The sequence below is a fragment of the Prinia subflava genome (assembly GCF_021018805.1).
Source record: "Prinia subflava isolate CZ2003 ecotype Zambia chromosome W unlocalized genomic scaffold, Cam_Psub_1.2 scaffold_31_NEW, whole genome shotgun sequence".
Classification (NCBI taxonomy): Eukaryota; Metazoa; Chordata; class Aves; order Passeriformes; family Cisticolidae; genus Prinia; species Prinia subflava.
In genome coordinates this window covers 2,741,147-2,749,090 of record NW_026960608.1, presented here as the reverse complement: position 1 = coordinate 2,749,090, position 7,944 = coordinate 2,741,147, and positions in this window count along the sequence as shown.

The following is a 7,944-nucleotide window of genomic DNA, read 5'->3' as shown; positions in this document are numbered from 1 at the left end:
GTGCTGCTTATCCTTTTGTAATTCTTTGCAGTTTTGCATTATAGTAAATTACACTATTCCTTAAGTTGATGTTTGTGTCTGAGTCTCTGAACCTACCCACTGGCAAAGCACTGGGATGCTGTCAGAGCTACTCTGATAAGAACTAAGAATGATGAAAATTCATGATGAGCATGTCCCGTGTAGGACTCGTGGACTACTGTGCATCAAATCCACAAGATCATAGACTGATGTTGGGGATTAGATTTGGTTTTTTTTTTCTTCTCACAGAATTTTTTCCCATAAGTTTCCAAGAAGCCTTGATGACTACTTAGTCAGAACAAAAAGGAGTACTTGAGGGATACGGCAGCACAAGGCTACACCTATTGTTTTTGAGTCCCTGGGAGTGTCCCTCAGAGGGGAGAGATGATGAGCTTTGGGAAAGGCAAAAAGACAGATCTGGGGGAGGGGAACTCACTCTTGCTCTCAGCACCGAGGACGATGGTCAGGCTGCCCTCTGCCTCTGTCTCGTCCTGGGAAATCTATGGTCATCTGCTCCTGTACCCAGGAATCCTGAGCTCGTTTTCTCCAGCCCTCCCCCCACCGCTGCTGCTTCTTCGGAGCTTTGAGGTTCCACTGCTACTCTGTAGCCCTGCACTGCCCAGCCCTGCCGGGACACCCCTGCTGCTCCAGCTACCAGCGCAGAGCTCTTCATCTCATCCACCGGTCCGGGGCTTTCCTCCCTTCCAGCTCGGCCTCTCGGAGTCCTGCAGGGGCGCCGAGATCAAACTGCTCTGGGCTTTTGTAAAAGAAAGCCCTCAAGGTTCTTGGTTCTGTTTATTATTGATGCTGTAGTTGCTGTTTGTTTGTCGTTTTGTCATATATACTAGTAAAGAACTGTTATTCCTACCCCCATACCTCTGTCTGAAAGCTCCTTTAATTTTTTTTTTTAATTGGAATAATTTGGAGGGAGGGGATTTGAATTCTCCATCTCTAGGGAGGTCCTGCCCCCTTCCTAGCAGATATCTGTCTTTCAAACCAAGACAACTGACTACACCAGCCTCCATGCTGGCAAGTTAGGCAGGGGTACTTCCCCATCTCCAAGATATATTATTAAAAAAAAATTGATATACAATTTATAAGCACAGTCTCTTCCTCTTTGTTTGCAGAACCATCTACAGCCCCTCATTCAAGGAGACAATTTGCTCAAATATGGGGATGAAAGCTGTAAAATGTCAATGCTAGGTCTCAAACAGTGAAATTTTTAGGTTTCTTATTGGTGTATGCCCCATCCCACTGTAAAAGGGGGAGTCAGGGAGAATTCTTTTTGATTGATTTCTCAGATGAAAATAAAGCACAAACAGGGCAATATTATATCTGAGAACTGTTTATTGATAAAGAAGGGTAAGTGTTCCTACCAAATGGCAATAGAAAAGAGAGCAGAGAGGGAAAAAGAGAGACAGAGAGGGAAACAGAAGACACAGACAGATCGTTACCACTCTACCCTGGGCACCCTGTGAGCATCAACTCAGCAGATGGAATGTGTGTGCTGTGAGCAGTGATGAGCCTGAGCGGCTCTTGTGACCAGCTGGGTGCAATTTCCAAGTGGCAGCGGCAGCTTCTTTCCGGTGTCGGTGAACGACGGCTGCGGGCCCGCTGCTGCAGGCTATTGTTTTGGGCAATGCAGAAAACACGGCTGCAGCGACGGATGTGGCCTTGATGCAGGCAGCATCTGCTCTGTTGGGGAAACAGTGGAGTACTAGGTTGTCATGGCGATGAGCTCCCTCAGGGAAATGGCAAAGCAGGGCAGGACAGGTGCAGACAAGGAAGCAGGACTGCAGGGTGAAAAAGGCAAGGGGGGAGGAGGGCCAAGCCAGCCCTTCAGGCGAGCCCCTAATCCCTCCAAAAAACCCAAAGAAAAATGTTCCCCATCATGTTGCAGTTAATTGCTTTTATGTGCTAAGGCTTCTCCCATAGTCTGATGTCTTGGTTTGGAAAGACAGGTATCTGTCAGGGAAAAACTGGAGTTTCCCTTGGAATGGTGAATGTAAAAACTCCTCTCTCTAAATTATTGCAATTTTGCAATTAGGAGGTTTCAGGGAAAAAATATGGGAATAGGAGTAACAGTTCTTTACTAGGAATATTAAAAATGTAAATGCAGTAATACAAAAAAACACCCAACAAGCAAGCAAACAAAAGTCCTAGAAAACCCTGACAGAGTCAGGAATATGACCTGACACCCTGTCAGCCAGGGTATTGGAAGCAGTCCAAATAAGTCCTCCTGGAGAGACAGATGTGGTTCTGTTGGAGTAGAGATGATCCTGTAAACAGGTTCAGTGGCAGTGAGAGGCGTCCGGTCTTCCTCTGAGAATCCAGTGAAAAAGAGGATGTCTGGGGTCCTTGTGTCTCTATTTTTATCTGGGTAGGGAATGGTTGGCTCCTCCCCACTGGGTGGTGCATCTCACAATGGGATGATGTAATGTGTCATGTCATTGGTGAGCCTTAATGGCCCATTAACAGAAGATATCCCCCGGAGGGTGGACAAAGCTGATGTAAGAGATAAGAAACACTGCCCCAGCTGGTTTTAACAGCTGGCCTATTATCAGAAGGCATTTACTCTCCTCCCCCCTAGAGTTACAAGAGATAAAGAAAAAAGAAACCATCTCCCAACTGGTTTCAACAGATGAAATAGAATACACTTTTTTTTGGTTACATAACCCGAGACATCTGATTTCTCAGGATTTTTTCCCAGACATCTGAGCATCTGCCCCCCCAGCAAGTGGGTGGTCACTTGCAGCCTGATTGAGGAAGCTTTCTCTCCCTTGATTGTCTGTCAGGCAGAACCTCCCCAGGGACAGGACTCCCAATTCATCATGCATACAGCCCCTAGAGTAATTTTTCACCTCGTGTAGAATACATGTTGAGGCATAAATAAAAATCACATTGGTTCCTCTCAGTGTATAATGGGAAATAATAAGTCTAAATATAATATTTTCAATTTCTTTTGATTGGCCCTAGTTTGCTATGAAGGCATAACATGAACCAGAGCCGCATCTACACCATTGGGATGCAGCAAACTGCCATTACTAAACATCTTTTGGACAGGCTGCCATCTTTATAGGCAAAAAATTTAGTTTTCAAGAATGGAGATGAAAGGGCATTGGGAAATGCAGTGCAATCTTTAACCTTATTTCAAAAGCAGGTGTTAACAAGCTGCATATTCAACAAGGAAACCCCCAGTGATGGCACTGCAGCTGTGTTATGGGGTAGTATGATTAATTCACCTCTGTAGCATGAATGTTGATTAAATCTGAAAGAAATCTGAATTAGACATCTTAAAAGTACTATATATGTCACTGTAATTGTCTGTGTTTATACATGTATCTGTTTTGAATTTCAGAAAGCAATCATTGCAATTATCACTGCAAGCCTAGCTGATAAGGACACACTCAGGAGGCAGAGGTCTGGGTTCAACAGCAGCAGGGCAGGAGAGCGAGAGCCCGAGAGCAAGTTTGTTTACAAAACTCAGTTTTATACATTTCCTATGGGGCCTGTGGATTGGAGGATGGAATTCCACCTCTCAATCCACATTGGTCAAGCCAACTGTCAATCACCTTTCTCCTCCCACCTAGAAATATGTAAACAATGAGTTAGCAAAACATGGCCAGTGTTTATAGTAAGGAGCGTGAGAAGCTGCACGCTTCTGCTTTAGTATGAACGCTCAGCAAACTAGGAAGATCTCAGGGCAACAGCAATGTCCTGCTGTCCTGGTTCCAGGAGTAGGGTGCCAGTTGAGCGCTATGAGGGAATGACCAAACTGTGTATTCTATCCCCTCTCCCCCACCATTTCTGATGAACTGTTCATGATGGCTCATTTGCAGTAGCTGCCCAGTGAACACTGGACACCTCAGACTACAAGCTGGATGTTAAATGAGATAAGGAAAAAGAGGAAAACCCTGCTTAGCAGGGTAGTGTTTCTTTTTCTTCACACCAATGACTCAGCTGTAATAACTCCCTCTGGAGAAGCACTAGCGCAGTCACACCCAGCATGAGGGGTCATCTCTGCTAATGAGCCATAATGGACTCAATGGCACTAGGAGAATAGGAGAATAGGCAGGTGCAAGCACTTAGACCATCAAAGATTCCCCAAAATATCCCATGACTCACTGTATTACATCATCCATTGTAAAACACCCACACCTGGGGGATGTGGGAACCGAGCTAGCTGTGATGGATAATACCTTGGCCCAGGTAGCTTATGCAGAAACCATAAACCTGAGACCATGGGAGGTGGGATATGGAAATTAGGATGTGAATGGCATCATTCCAAAATAGGTCATGTCTCTGGTTCTGGTTCTCTGTTGGTTCAGGACCTTTGACATATAAAGTCATGCCCCTATCCCGCATTCGGGATTGGATCCTTGCCCTCAGATAACCTTATATATTGTTAAGTTAGCCATGCCCCCAGGTCTTTGAATGCTGTGCCTCGGACTATGAGGTCTCTGTGTTTATTTTACCACCATTACAGTTCTATTTTCGGGCACTCCATCGTTCCTGCTCCTCTATTTTCACCATGCTCCACCCGGCCAGACTGGACCTGGAATTGCAATGCTGACTGTGATAGGGGGAGGTACTGAGCATTCCCACCTGAACCTAAGCATATAAAATATTTGGCTTGAGGACTTTAGGTACAACCACTCAACAGATTTGGAGGAGGATCAGAACTTCCAAAGGAAATATAGGTTGGATGTTAGGAAGAAGTTTTTTACTGACAGAGTGATAAAGTACTGGAATCATCTGGCCAGGGAGGTGGTGGAGTGTCTTGGGTTATGTAACAAAAAAAAATGTCTATTCTATTTCATCTGTCAAAACCAGTTGGGGAGATGGGTTTTTTTTCCTTTTATTTCTTGTAACTCCAGGGGGGAAGGGGGCGGATGCCTTCTAATAATAGGCCAGCTGTTAAAACCAGCTGGGGCAGTGTTTCTTACCTCTTTCATCAACTTTGTCCACCCTCCAGGAGGAATATCTTCTGTTAATGGGCCATTAAGGCTCACCAATGATTGACATGACACACTATATCATACCATTGTGAGATGCTCTACCCAATGAAGGGAAGCCAGCTGTTCCTACCAAGATAAAAACTGAGATGTAAGAACACCAAGCATCCTCTTTTCCACTGGATTCTCAGAGGAAGACCGGACTCATCTCACCTCCACTACAGGATCATCTCTACTCCAACAGAAATACATCTGTCACTCCAGGAGGACTTATTTGGACTGCTTCCAACACCCTGGCCTACAGGGTGTCAAGTCGTATTCCTGACTCTGTCAGGGTTTTCTAGGACTTCTGTTTGTTTGCTTGCTTGTTTTTTTGTATTACTGCATTTACATTTTTAATATTCTTAGCAAAGAACTGTTATTCCTATTTCCATATTTTTTGCCTGAAAGCTCCTACTTGCAAAATTGTAATAATTTGGAGGGAGCGGGTTTTACATTCACCATTCCAAGGGAAACTCCAGTTTTCCCTGACAGATACCTGTCTTTCCAAACCAAGACATGGAGTCATGATCCCTGGATGTGTTTAAAAAAAAGACTGGATGTGACACTCAGTGCCATGGTTTAGTTGAGGCAGTGTTAGGGCTTAGGTTGGACTCAATGATTTTAAAGGTCACTTCCAACCTAGTGATTCTGTGATTCTGTGATTCAGCAAGACTGTGACTCACTCAGACTGACAGGGTGCCAGGTTGTATTCTGGGGGTTTAAACCAGTTTCCTCTGTATCATTTTATTTATTGTAATCTCTCTACTAAATTGTCACTCTGACCCGTAATCTCTCTTAAGATAGAGTGGGATTCATTTCTCCTGCTGGTTTATTTTTAAACCAGCATACCTGCTCAACCAGATGGTGGAATGTGAAATTTGGATTTGCACAAGCTGTTGAGCAGGTGCAACTGTCAGTCTTAAGTGTTCCAAAAGCTTGGTGTAGTGTCCATAGGCCTCTGTGCAGTAGCTATTGGGGGCACTCAGTGAATCCCACCATAGCCAGCACCAGCACAGGAGGAAAGGACTGTCACCAAATGTCTGAAATATAAGAATATTAAGAATATCTTTGAAATTTTCAGCCGCAAAGGTCCAGTGTTTTTCACTGTACACTCTGAGTTGAGAGCCTTCTTAATTCGGGTGCAACGGATCCAGGAGTTACGTCCTTTCATTTTTACTGCTCTTTGTGTTGTCAATAGAACTAGATAAGGTCCTTTCCACTGCTTCTGAAGTGGTTCCAATTTCCCGGTCTTGATGTATACTTGATCCCCAGGCTGAAATGAATGAACTGGGGTCTAGGGTAAGAGGTTCTGAGAGAATGATAAACCTTTCAATTCATTCTAGGATTTTCCCAACAAAACTAAATATTGCCCTGTTTCTTGATTCCAAATTTGTTCTTTGGATCCAGGGTGTATCCAGGGAAAGTTGCAACAGAACATGGTCTCCCAATGTCTTGGTTTAAAAGACGAGTGTCTGCCAAGGAAGGTGGGAACCTCCCTTCAAATAGAAAAAGTGTCCCCCCTCGCTTTAAATTATTATAACTTTGAAATTATGGAGCTATCAGGCAAAGATATGGGAAAAGGAATAACAGTTCTTTACTAGTGTATATATGTATAACAAGGAAAACAAACAACAACAACAGCAGCAACAACAAACAGAAAAAAACCCGAGACCCAACTACAGCCTTCTTTCAGAACCTTGGAGCTGGAACAGCAGAGGCGAGCAGACCCCAGGGTGGCAAACAAAATGTAGCAGAAACTCTACAGCCATAGCAGGAGCCACGGGGGTTTGGGCAAACATGGGCTGTTGAGTTTAAGTGTAGCAAAAAACCCAAAGCAACGGCAGAAAAACAGCAGGGTTGGGCAGTGGCAGCCAGGCTTCTGCAAGCAACTGCCACATGCAGCCAAGAGACCCGTCCTCTCGGAAGGGGGCTTGCTGCTCCAAGGTTCCTGCTGCAGTCCATTTTGCCATCCAGAGGGGTACTGGGACCAACTGCTCCTGTGAGTTTGTAAAGGAAGCCCCTTTTCTATCTCTCATGCCGGCTCACCTGCCATTACCCACATGGAGAGAGGTGGCTGAACTGAGACCACAGCGCCCCCTGCAGCTTCTGGGGAAGCATTGCACCTGCCCTGCCTGGCTGGGAGCCAACAGCATCCCTGCTGGCTGTGGCCATAACTACACCAACAGGGAAAGTGCTTGACAGCCAAAAGAAGGCTCTTGGATGAGAACAGTTGCTGCTACAGGCAGCAGGTATCTGGGCCATCCCTGGCTAATGTTGTCAGGTTGTTATGAAAAGTACCCCACAGTCCTCTTGAAGTCTCCTACCTTCTGAGCCAGAACTCCAAGGGTGAGGTTCTGTCATTTGTGTACAAAAAGCTCAAAGGGCTTTGTCAGACATAAGGACTATCTTTAAGTTAGAGATTGCATGTTCATTCTCAGGCCTTCTGAGGCCTCCTTAATTCGAGATCATCCGTCTCAAGAATGCTGTTACAGGTTGGGGTACTTGGCAGATGGTCAGTTTTCTGCCTGTTCCCAATATCCACTGTCCTGGAATTTTTTCAAACCCTAGGTAGGTACATTGCTGTTTCATGACTTGAGCTTTTTCCTGAGATACTTTGTAGCCTCCTTGGCCTGGGAAATTTAGAGGACTGCTAGCCAATTTCATGATTTTTTCATTCATTAACACACTGTAGGACCAATCCTTCAGGATTGTCCTTCTTCCAATTCTCTAATTCTTTTGCTAATTGATTCCCAAAATTGTTAGGTGAGTTGATTTTGCATGGCTTGACTTTTTGGTGAGGAGGGAAGAAGACAGCCAAGGATGTGATTTTTCTGTAGGAAGCTGCTAGAAGCTTCCTCCGTCCCTGGCAAAGCCAATCACAAGCTATCTCTGAAAATAGACATGCTGCTAAGCCAATTAAAGTAGTTGG